Raw genomic sequence first — 13,497 nt, forward strand, 5'->3', positions numbered from 1 at the left:
ATCAATATACATCATATGTTAAACTATAACAACATGTCCCAGGTTAGGGGAGGGTTGGGATAATATTGCTAACATTTTAACCCCACCACATTCTGTATGTATGTGCCTGACCCAAGTCATGAGCCTGTAATTCCATGGTTGTCGTTTGCTTATGTGTTACATATGTTTTTCGTTCATATTCTTAACAAAAATTAGGCTGTTAGTTTTCTCATTTAAATTGTTTTACATTGTCATTTCAGGGCTTTGTTCATTGTTGAAGGCTGTACAGCAACCTATAGTAAATAATTTCTTTGTCATTTGGTCTCTTGTATGCTTGTGGAGAGTTGTTTCATTAACAATTATACCACATCTTTTTTTATTTATATATTGTGGCCATATTTTACCTTCCACTGGTGTGGTTTATGGAACAAAATGTTCTGGTGAATCCTCTTACAGCAAGTATCACAGTAATATGCAGAGGGACCACAATCCTGACAAAAAATAACATCATCAACAGATGATTCACAAAAGCAACAACAATGAGTTGCTGGGGACTGTTCCTCCAACCTGGTTTCAATGAGCTTGTCTCTCAGCAAGTCCCATGCTCCCTTTACCCTTTTCCTTTTTTCTGCATACGTAAGATTGATTCTTCCAGGATTACTGTTCACATTATCTGCAAAAACAGTCAATTTATCATAATCATTGTAATTTGATCAGTTCACAAAGCAGGCAAATTAACAAGACAAATAAACACTCATACAGCCGCAGGTTTTTAATTTGTGGTTTTCAATTTGTTGGTTTAACATGATCGAGTAGACACACCAGGCACAGAATATCATAATACGTCCTGTAAACTGGTGTATAAAAGTAAAATACAAAATGTGTAATCAGACAATTTTACCGTTGTTGTTATTCAATACTTTTAATTACTTTAAACAGTAGCCATCTTTCTTGAGTCAGAGTGTATTGCGTTTTGTGACTAATTTCAAGCAATCTTTACAAGATATTGTCCACAGATGCAATAATAAAAAATATAGTGAAAATGGTGTGTAGTACAATAAATTTTTACATTGTAGTAGAAAATCCGGTAAAAATCCATAAGTATAACTGTAGTACCTTAAATATCTTATGTAAATAGAACATTTATTTGAATATTTCTTCAAGAATACAAATTCTAAATGTCAGACAATTATATAAAATACAAAAATACCTTCACATTGAAAATCAAATTGGTCAGCTGGATAGTCTATTTGGGCAAGTTGGTTAGTCACTTCTTGGTTGATATTGTTGCTATTACTAACATCAGAACCATTATATGTCATCCTGACATGTTTTGTTTGGAATTTGGAAGATGCCCCATCAAAAACAGTCCTCTTTATTTTGGGTGGTTTTGTTGTTAAGTGAATCCTTTTCATCTGAAAAAGTAATAAATGTGAAGTAAAACAAGTAATTGATAACTCTTTGTTAAAAGTTGTGTTTTTTAAAATAATTCATGGTATGCACTGCAATCTTAAAATATCATTCAGTTCATGATGTTCAAATGTTACAATTGTGACAATCATCATGATCATGGGCTATTTTAATTGTGCAGTGTTATTACAGAGCCATTGGTTAATTTTAAATAAATATTATGTAAGTAGTCTTTAATGAAATGTTCATAAAACTATTAAGTGTATTTTCCTGTGTATTTTTAATAGTTACTAGAACACACCAATTATATCGCGGGTCCGTGACTGAATTAAAGTATATAACTATGCGCAAGCCTTATTTAAGTATTAGTATTGTCATCTGATAAAGTCATGATGATTATAAGATGCACAGTTTTCTCTGCTTTCAAATCTAAATCTTTCTGTTTGAACCCGTAGAACTGGAACTTATCAATCATTGGTAATATTAATTACTTGGAAAACAAAAGGTCCTGGAACAAATATGGCAGTGTTCTAGGATTTTTTTGGCACCTTGACTTACCACGGGTAAGATCAATATAAAAATTACTTACCCACATCTAAAAGTTAAATCCGCCAACCAATGCAGACAGCGCAAAGCGCCGTCCGCTGCGGCGAGCTAAAGCTCGTCGCCCTTATGGCCGGGGGTCTGGGGGCCGCTCAAAAAACTTTTATGACATGCTTTAAATTATATGTTGTGAAGTTTGTCTGAACAAAGCTGGATTCGGATACGATTGAATTTTATACAAAATTTAAAAAAAACGATTTCTTACTAAATTTGACAAATATGTTATAGTTATTACTATGTCATTTATTAAGAGCTATAATAAATGCAACTGTAAGTTTATTTTCCTCCGATGACAAGAAAAAAAAATCGTTTATGTCCCGATTTAAGCACCAGTTATCAATCCGGATTTTCCGATTTTACCGACACCGTGACCGACTTTTAGAATGATAGGAGAAGAATGTGGTCTCTTTTGCGCTTGATTACACCTAGTAAACGAGTGCTTGAATAAAAGCGCCGATAGACATCGACAAAATCTTCGATCTTTTATCAAAGTTTTTTCTCGTGATTTAATAAAAATAAAAAGCAGATATGGGAAAATTGAAGAGGACCGGGAAATTTCAAGAGTTTTTCGGCTTCCCCGATATTGAAAATTGACTTACCACCGGGTGACAAAGGCTAAAAAATGACTTACCCGTTGTCCTAATCCACTTACCCCGGGTAACGGGTAATGGGAATCCTAGAACACTGATATGGAATGGAGTACATGTATGTTTTAATCAACAGCATTGTCCTTTATCAGTCTTCATGTCGAGTGGCAGCCCAGGCAGCCCAGGCTGGTGAAATTGCTCTCGGGCCTGTAAAAATTAGACCTACAGGCCAACAGAATCTAACTAAAAATTTTCAAAAATTGAGCTGCGGGCCTGTAGATTTAGCAGTTCAGCGTGAAGACTGCTTTATTAGTTATAAATAAAGTTGAATTCTTTGATTCGCTGTTTTACATCATGCCCGCTAACAAATTGAAAACTGTACCTATAAGTATTCCTATTGTTATCTTAAAAAGTCTTACTGATTAAAATACTATAATAGGTAACAATTTGACAATTAAGTAGGGCCAAAATTAAAAATATGTTTGTTTCCCCTCCCCCCACCCGGGTCAAAATATTATTTTCCACAAAAAAATCAAAATTATTTTTTTCCTGAAAATAATTTGTTTCCATTTTTGGAAAGTGCTTGAAAGCAGAAGGATTGATAATCTAAATAAATACACTCAAATTGAGCACAAACAACTGATAAGTGGCCTGGACTGGACAAATCAAACCATTCATGTGACCATGCAATGACAAGCACGTCCAGTAAAAAAAAAACCTGCCTTCCTGGTCTGTTTACAAAGGGTAGACCCGGGGAGGGGAAATAGACATTCTTTAAAATGTGGCCTAGTGTCAACCCTGCGATTATGACCCGTGTATAAATACAGCATATTAATACTGAATACACCGTTTTGTGGTGCGCCTGTCAGATGCGGAACGTACAAATAAGGTAACCGGTAACATGTGAATATATTACTATTGGTATAGGTATTGGACTCGATCCGGAACTTCTTAATTATTGGCAATTTTAATTACGTGGAAAACAAAAGAGCCTGGAATGGTGTAATTTCTAATCTACACCTTTGTACTATATTAGTTATATATAAAGTTAAATTCTTTGATACGTCGTTTTTACATGATGACGGCTGACAAATTGGACCTTATCATTTTAGTATTATAGATGCAATATTTTGAAAATGTCTTTGAATTAAAAGAAATCAAATAAAAAGAATTCCCAAATCCCGATACCAGAGTCCTTGTAAAGGTCAGACCCCCCACTTAGGCCCATCTATTATTTTTTTACTATAAATTGCAAACCATGGTCTCTATTACACCTTATCGCTAATTGTCCGCCATTACTGGATATCACACAGGTTCCCGTAAAATTTTTACGTCATAAAACAAAATATCTGACGCCACAATGGAAAAATGATTGTTGTATGCGTCAAAAGTTCAAGCGGCCCGGTCAGCCGGCCGATAAGGTTAATAGCGATAAAGTGTATAGTCCGCAAATAGTCAAATAATAACACTAGAACCTACATGTACCCAAGAGCTACATGTACAGTTCTGCAGCTATGTCATTCCCGGAATTATAGATTATCTTTAATAATCTCAAAGACATTGGGGGGGGGGGGGGGAGGGACCCCATTTCAGATTTTTCTTATTGTTGCTTACGGATTCACTGAAGCGTGAAGCAGCCAGCCTGCTCTTAGGCAGCCAGTGAGCCCCCATTTATGAAAATTTCTGGATCCGCCACCGATTTGGACTATTTCCATGGACACTGATGGATAGAAACAAGTGCCTGTGGCAATCACCCTTACAAATTAGTCAAGGAAGGCTAATATTGTAATTGTTTGCTTTGACGCCTTCCTCGTCAATGTGGGATAAAAAAACAAAGGCAAAATAAAAAAATACACGCAGCAGACGGCATGATTAGCTGGATACCTTGTAGTTCAAATAATTATGACGTCTTTATATATATATTTTTTTTCTTTGACGCATTACTTCGACGTAAGGCGTCAAAGAAACAAATTATAATAGCCTTTCAAGACGTCATAATTATATGGACTAGACACCTTGTAACGTCTTGTTGGAAGGATATTTTCTATTTTTGCTATAACGCTGTCCGTCGATCAGGAACATATATCCTTATTAACGTTAGATATACTGTTCCCAGCGTCGATGTAAGGCGTCAAAGAAAAAAAATATAACAGCCTTTCAACATATCATAAATATTTAGACTATCCTACAGATAAAAAGGTGTTTTTATAAATATGGGCACTTACTTTTATCTTTTTTCTTAATCTACAAATGGCCGCCAAAAACAGTGATGCTGAATGCAGCGTGCTTAGCTAAACGGAATTGCGCATGCTCGAAAAGACCTTATAGTTCCTCTTGGTTATTCTATTCAACAGGATAACCCGATACTATATAGTAACATAGTATACTATGTTATCGGCTGAACAGCATAACCCCACATAACCTAACATCTATTGAATAGGAAAACCTGAGTCGTATCGGGTGCTATGACACATCTGTGTCATCTCTGCTATCGTACACTGAAAAATCGTCATTTAAGCTTTATGGACCAGCAATAGGTTGTAATTTACGTTGGATTGGTCGGTCCGACATCTTCCTCTACATCAACGCCCACGTGTTCTAGTAGATATGTATGGCATGCCTGCTGTATTGTTTCCGAGAAATATAAGTATTAATCAGAAGTAGAAGGAATGGAACTGTATTGATATGGAATATGATGTTGACGTTATTGCTGAGAACGTAGTAAGATCGCGGTATGAACGTAGTATAGTCGTGGTGAGAACGTGCTATAATCGCAGTAGAAGCGTGGTAAGCTCGTGTTGCAATCGAATAACTCGTGGTATGGTCGAAGTGAGAACGTGATGAGCGTAGAAGGATCTTGATAAGCGTAGTGAGGTCGCAGAAGAAGCGCGGTGAAAACGTGGTATAATCGTAGCGGGATCGTTGTAGAAGCGTTATGAGGACGTAGTAGTATCGTGAAAGCAACGAAAATTTATATTTTCATGCCGCTCATACCGCGACCTCACCACGATCTGTATTTATTTTAGATCGCGGTGAGCGTGGTGCGATCGTGCTCTAGTGAAACTGGGGCTTTATATCGATCGTGCTCTAGTGAAACTGGGGCTTTATATCGATCGTGAATAAAATTGAGAAAGGAAATGGGAAATGTGTCAAAGCGACAACAACCCGACCATAGAGCAGACAACAACCGAAGTCCACCAATGGGTCTTCAATGTAGCGAGTAACTCCCGCACCCGTAGGCGTCCTTGAATGTATATTCTGCTTTATTATTATTTTTAAATTATGTACAGGTTAATACCATTTTAAAGCAATATGTTGTACATATAATAACGTGTTCGAGGTACTTTCGTACATGCTATAACTTGTATTTTGGCACATTACAATCTAAGTATAAATCGAAAAATTTCCAGCCATTAATATATCAATGCCTAAAAGAATGAATTCGTTGTATACAAAACAAAACATTACCAAAATGAAATACATTGAACAATAATTGACACTTTTGAATATGTTTGTTTTGTATACAAGTAAAACATCTTGCCATTTTGGTCTATAATAGTTATAAATTTAAGTAATACGTTTTTGACTTACCGACATATGCCATGTTTGCAAAGTATTAAGGTTATCTACAGAAAATTCACAAGATCAACTGATTACGTGACATTTATATATTGTCATCTAATTTGTTGGAAGATCACTTGTTCCCTGCATGTTTGATTTAATAAAAAAAGCAGCCAATGGACATGCCACAATATTTCGAAAAACCGATTAAAATTAGATTGATATCGTTGCATTTAGGGAAAATAAATGTTTTACTTTTTAAATCATTATTGTAGCTTCTGGATTGTGTGTTTCAACTTCTGTTCTTATTTTTAAATCAAAATCTTTATCAAATTATTTAACCTTTTAAAATGTGAACCATACTTTTAGTGTATAAACACATTAATAGACGAATGTGTCGAAATGTTTTTAACAAATATCAATCAAAACTGATGTTTTTTTTCAATTTATTTTATCCTTCTTACATATCATGCCCTTATAACCAAAGTCTTCAATAGACTCAAATATGAAAATATTTTCAATAATTACCAAAAAGCTCAAGCAAATGCATGTGAAAATGTGATTAAACCCTCCTTTTTTTATATTTTAAGATCAAATTATCACAAATGAAATAAATACCAATAGCATTTTATCAGCATCACTGAAAAGTCATTGATTGTCTAAATGTTTGGTACAGTAAAATTAGTAATTTAATGTCATTATACCGTAGTATATACACAAACTTAATTGTTTTTAGTTTCTTTGTCAGGGAATCTGCAGCTGACGTCGGGTGGTTGAGGTATATATAAGGTATGTTTAACTGCCCATACGTTAACAATTTGTGCAACTGTAATCTAAATTGTTATCTTTTTCAACTCCAACATGAATAAGCGCAATAAACCTTAAATTACATGACGTCCATAATTCAATAGGCATGAACCCATATTTATCTTTTTTTTTTACATTAATGAAGATACATGTAAAGAAATATTGTGACAAAGTTGTAGGTTATGTTCAACTTGATATTTGAAAACAGTTGCGTCTCTTGGTCTGCCAAACTTTCGGTATTTGTTTGAGTCAAACTACGGATTTTGCAACATTATTGTATTGTCCGATTAACTTCAAGATAACGAGAGTCGACTGTAATTGTTTTTGTCGGGTCATTAATTTTAGATTCTTATGCAAACATGTTGTTTCATTGGCCACTCCATATACAAAACAACCTATCAAAATTGTTTTTTTTTCAAAAAACTTAACACATATATGTGTATCAGATATAAAATGCAAATGCTTTACAAATTGAAACCATTTAACTCGGATATTAAAGTTGAATATAATACAAACTCGTTTTTCGTTGTGGATACTAAGAAACGTAATATAAAAGACATTTCATCTTGTAATGGTATATTCGAATATATGACCTTTCTACAATTTACACAAATATTTTCCATTCCATAATAATTAAAAACGGTTGTCCGAGTTGATCGCATCTAGATATGTCCCATCGAACTTGAAATAAATGACTTATCGGATACGATTTAGTCGGCACAATAAGTTCACCTTAATCTAACTATTGACAATGGGGGTCGGTTGAGAACCAACGTTACTACTCAAGAGATGATGCCAGCCTCCTGATTATGAACGTTTCATTTCTATGTAGCAACTTCCGAGCATCGTATGCAGTTGAAGTATTTTTTTTAGTTGATTTGATATTCTAGTGCATGTGTTCCCTACCATGAATTTATTGAAAGATGGTGATTGGTAACAAGGAAGCTATTAAACCCATAGTTCTACGTTGAAATCATTCGTTTAAAAATGTCACGCACGTGAGCGCGATTTGATTGATCGTTATGGAATACTAAAGTATCTGAATTACAATGACAACGTATTTACTCTAAAATGAGAAACGAAAGATACCAACAGACATTCAAACTCACAAGTCGAAGATATACTGACACCTCCACAGCAAATCAAAAGGACCTCAAGACAAACTTAAGTTTAGAACAAAAGACACGAGGTTTCGTGGCCTAGTATGTAGAGTCAATGGCTACCGTACCGAGGGGCCCAGGTTTAATCTATACATTTTGCAGTGCATTGACAGGGTGGTGTCACTCTCCAACACACATCCGATGTAGCCATACTGGCTTTTAAACTAGAATGAGTACTGTTTTGGCCTTGGTTGGCCGAAGTGGTCCCTGATTTGGACCTGTTGACCAATCTGTAGATATCTCTCTGGCTTATCTCTACCCGACGTGAAGCCTATTAGTTCTAATAAAGTACACAATAACAGTCCCCCTTGACGACCTAACATTCCTTATTGGATTGGTTTTTTTTCCAGGTAATTGGTTTGATACAATTTGGTAAGATACATCAATTAGTATTGAGAGAATGTGAAAACGGACTGTATCCTCGGAAATCGAAGGGTTCTCAAACTTACTAGTGCTTACAGACGATTTAAAAAGGAATTTTAGATTTCTCTTTTTGGGTTTCTAGACAATTGTTTGTCCCTATTCATCGTTATTTGTGAATTATATGAATTACCTTTTTAATTTATAGGACTGTTATCATGTTAACCAAAATTTTCTTGATAGTTATAGTATATCTCAGTTAGAAGAGAAAATGTTTGATAAATATAAAAAAGACTGGTGTACAAGAATTTTTTCATATAGTACCGGTTGTAAATTGAGAACATATAATTTTTTAAACATACTTATAACACTGAGCAATATTTGCTACAGAAAATGCCATAGCGCTTTTTCAAAGTTTAGATGTGGTGTAGCACCATTAAAAATTGAAACTGGTCGATATGAAAGAAAAAATCTAGACGAAAGAGTCTGTTTTAACTGTAATATTTTAGAGGATGAAAAACATGTACTTTTAAATTGTCCCTTGTATGAAGATCTAAGACATGCACTTTTTATTGATATATTGTGTCATAATGATATGTTTTTAAACTTGTCTGATGAAGAAAAAATTATATATATGTTTAAAAATACCAATATTTGTAATATTGTTGCCAAAACCTGCAATAACATTTTAACAAGGAGAAGCAGTATTTTATATCATTAACTACTGTATTTGTAGTATTTTATAAAACGAATAAGTATTATTTGTAATTTAATAGTCATTCATAATTCTTTTAAGAATGGCACATACATGTATTTAATTGTTTTAACTATGTTTACTGTATAATTAATTTTATAATTGTATTTTGTTTTAATCATGTTGTATGTGGTGAGACTTTAATAAACTATTGAATCTGAATCTGAATCTGTTATGCTTTTTTTCTCTTCAGCGGAGTCTAGGTTTTGAAAAAAAAGTAGATATTAGGAATATTGTGGGGTCATTATTTTTCGTTATTACAAACTTTTTATTTTGTGAACTAAGAAGATCTAATGCACTATAGGTTTGTGTACAAATGTTTACACAACCATGTAATTAAATATTTACGAAAATACGATTGTTCCTTTATTCACAATAATGGGTGAAAAAGTCAATAGTAGTATACCGCTGTTCAATAGTCATCAATCAATTCAACTGAAACAAATTCTGGTTTTAAATTAAAACCAAAGGATTCATATATAGAAACAACTGCCATATTTTTGACTTGGTATAAATCAATCAGGAAAAAATGGTTGGTCGAACCTGAAGTTATTGCTAGCCAAACCTCCCGCTTATTCGGCAATATTAAAAATGCCGCTTAAATTAAAATTTTACGTGACTGGAATGCAGACAAAATAAACGAAAATTCCATCAGGTAACCATGACTATTAATGAATCAACAGTATATGTTAACCGTGTAAAACTTCTTGTTCTGTCATAATGTAATGCAATATTGACCCCTCATTGTTTTTCGATATTTTCTGTGAGTGCAGTACGTTAACTATTTTAGTAGATGTTTAATAGTAATAAAACAAAAGTGTACAGTAACACAGTTTAATGGTTAATTGTACAATATATGAAGGAAAAACGACCATTGCAAAAATATACATACTAAATAAATAATTTTAAACGATTCACGTTTGATCTTTATTTACCAGACCAATATTCTATTTCATTTATAACTTTAATGTGTTCTATTATAACGTCAATATCAAGTGGCAGATTTGATGGTAAAAAATGTGAGAACAGTCATTCTGAAACCCGGTCTCTGTGTCAAACTCTATTGAATCGGTTGTAAAAGAAAAAAGTTCTATCAATAGAAGAAGGCATACTACACCATTGCAAAATGAGAAACCTCATAAAAAACAATATCATACAAAAGTTAATAACCACAAAACAACAATATAAAAAAGACGATGTGGTATGATTGCCAATGAGACAACTGTCCACAAGAGACCAAAATGACACAGACATTAACATCTATAGGTCACCGAACGGCCTTCAACAATGAGCAAAACAATGTTTGAAAAACATGAACACATAACCGGATGCAAAACACGTTTGAAAACTTGACAATATCCTGCTCTATCTTTAATTTTTTTTTAATTAAAACACCCGATATTTTCAGCAATTTCTTCATAGATTATATATAATTACCCCGCTTGTTAACACTAAGAAAACACAAAAAAAAAGTTCCCCGTAAGGTAAGCAGTTTTGACTTGGAAGATGATATTGAAGATGGTTGAATATATACATTGACAAAGATATAGACATAGTTTAGAACTTTTAAATTGCCCATACAAATACTAAGTTCATAATTGTAACCATTTGTCCGAGAACCCATTTTGTATTAGTACTAAAAACATAATATATTAACAACGACACCAGACAGTCAGACAAGTCAATTAAAGCGAAATTGAGGCCACAAAGACATATTATCTTTTCGTTCTAACCTGAAAAGAAAATAAGGGTAACCCTGTAAAATATTGCAAATAAAAACACTTTAGTGGTTAAACTGTTCTTTTCCACATAACCAACACCTGAAAAATATAGCAGAATAATCATTGCAATTGTTAACATTAACTTACGAGATTTAATAAACAAATATTTGTGTTAATGAAATGTTTCTATGTCATATTGAGCATTTATACCATTGGTACTGAATGTTCAAAATATCATCGTGCATATTTCATTATATACTGTTAAACAAATTATCTCCCCGTGATATTTTTCTAATACAATCCTGAACTACTATCAAATCTCCTAATCGTGTAGCTCATAATACACTTAGGGTAATAAATGATGTGTTTTTGTGAATTTATTTAAAGTTAAGAATCTAAAAGAATTCACATAATGAAAGGTTTTAAGTTTTAAGTTTATCCGTACCGTCTGAGAGCATACCGGCTCAAAATGGAGTTTGTGTTGCTCAGCATTGTAGTGTTATATTATGTGTATTAGGTTTTAATTGTCATTTAGTTTTTTTTTAATTTATTGACTGCCATGGCATTGGCAGTTTATTTCGATTTCTTATACGTTTCATTATGTACTGGCTTTGTTTTATTTCTCTTTTACGAAATTGAAATAGAAATACTGCTCCTGAACAAAATTGTTTGAATTATGCAAGTATTAAATACATTTCTCGTTTTCATTATCTATTGTTATCTTCTTTAATGTATAGGTGTCACGAGAATTCTAGACCAAATGCAGAATAACTAGACATCGAATTTATTACCGGTCTTTTTTGGTTTTATTTTAAACTCTCATTATTTATCAATTATACATGTAGTGTCAATATTTTTCAAAACGGGAATTTAGTAATAATTTAAGGTCTCTACACTGGCCTAAAGAAAAAGGTGTACTCATTTATCATGTTTATCATTTGAACTGGATATTCCATTAACATTAGGAATAAACGTTTATTAATTAGTATCCCGCTGATAATAATGATTTTACAGAATAGGCATCTAATACAGTGAAATTAGAAGAACAAAATACTCATTACGCTGGAATTGTATTATCATTGTAGTATTGCTGTGCAAAACAGGTCAGTGTATTTTTGACATTGTTATATACTAAGAGATGTTTTGACTTCGATTTCAAAGTTTGTTTAAAATGTTCATGATAACTAAATGCATTTTTGATGCAGTTCGTTTAAGGACTTTAAATTCAGTTTAATAATATAAAATATTTGAGGTAGTGTATAATTAAATATGAGATACTATCCACCAGATAACAATGTGAATCCAAGCAATTAAAAGTCAGAGTAAACAAATAAAAAAAAAACTACAGGATATACCGATAATCGAGAATTGAACTTTGTAGGTCACAATGTAACTTCCTCCGTAAAACATTAAGAATTCATTAGGAATATACAAGTATTTTCAAAAATTGTAATAACGGCCGAAGAACTTAATGACCCGGAAGGACCGTTTTTTCTTCTTCACTATCAACATGTAACGAAACTCGGACTGATATTTTGGTAAAAATCCATATTTTATTGATATCTAGCATCACCAATCAAAGAATCGATACAAACACTTTAATAATTTTTGAAAACCAAAGATGTATTGGAACCGAAACAGTTATACATCGAAAACATTTACCGTTATCAAGATTAGGATTGGATGATTGCGGATTTGGTCGATCATTTGATGCCAGTTGCAGCGACCCATTTGTTGTTTCGTCATCACCTGAAATTGATTTGAAAGGCAAAGTTAAGTTCTGTGTCTTTTGGTCTCTTGTCTCTTTACAATCATACCACATCTGCTTTTTTAAATCGAAATTTTAAAACGACATGAGGTAACAAGACAATTTAGTACCATGATAGGTGTGATGTTTTTAGAACTAAATAAAGTGACTTTACATATATCTGCTTTATCCAATTTGTACGTTGAAATAAATCTTATATTCTAAAACACAAATCATTCATCCTTTACTGTTTGGTTTCATATGTATATTATCAATTTTATTTCAACTGATCGGGCGGAGCTTATATTTCAGGTTGCATAAAGACAGTCTATTTGAAGATGAGTGTGATAAGGATGATTGCCGTTATAATCATTATTAAATTAAAATCACCTATCAGTGTCACCAAATGCATATACACAAGAATTAAGTTTATGATATGAGACGAATAACTGGACACTTAATTCGAGTTTATCCTCAAACTCCTGTAAATAGATGGATTGATATTAAATGAACGAACTTCTGAATCCCGTCGCCAAGGCAAGTGAAATATATCTAATAATACTTGTCCTGAAGCCTTTTGGCGAAACCTGTCGAGTCATCTTGATCTTCTTATCGATTATATCATGCAGAGTTAAACATGATAGGTATCTTAATGACATTTGACAAATTCACCCCAGTTTTTGGTCGGGTTCGTCATTTGTTCGTGTTGCGTTGTCTTAAGTGTTCTATGTTGTGTCTTGTGTACTAATATTTGTGTGTTTGTCTTTTTCCTTTTAAGCCATGGCGTTGCCAGTATATTTTCGATCTA

Source organism: Mytilus edulis, chromosome 14, assembly GCF_963676685.1.
Source record: "Mytilus edulis chromosome 14, xbMytEdul2.2, whole genome shotgun sequence".
Taxonomy (NCBI): Eukaryota; Metazoa; Mollusca; class Bivalvia; order Mytilida; family Mytilidae; genus Mytilus; species Mytilus edulis.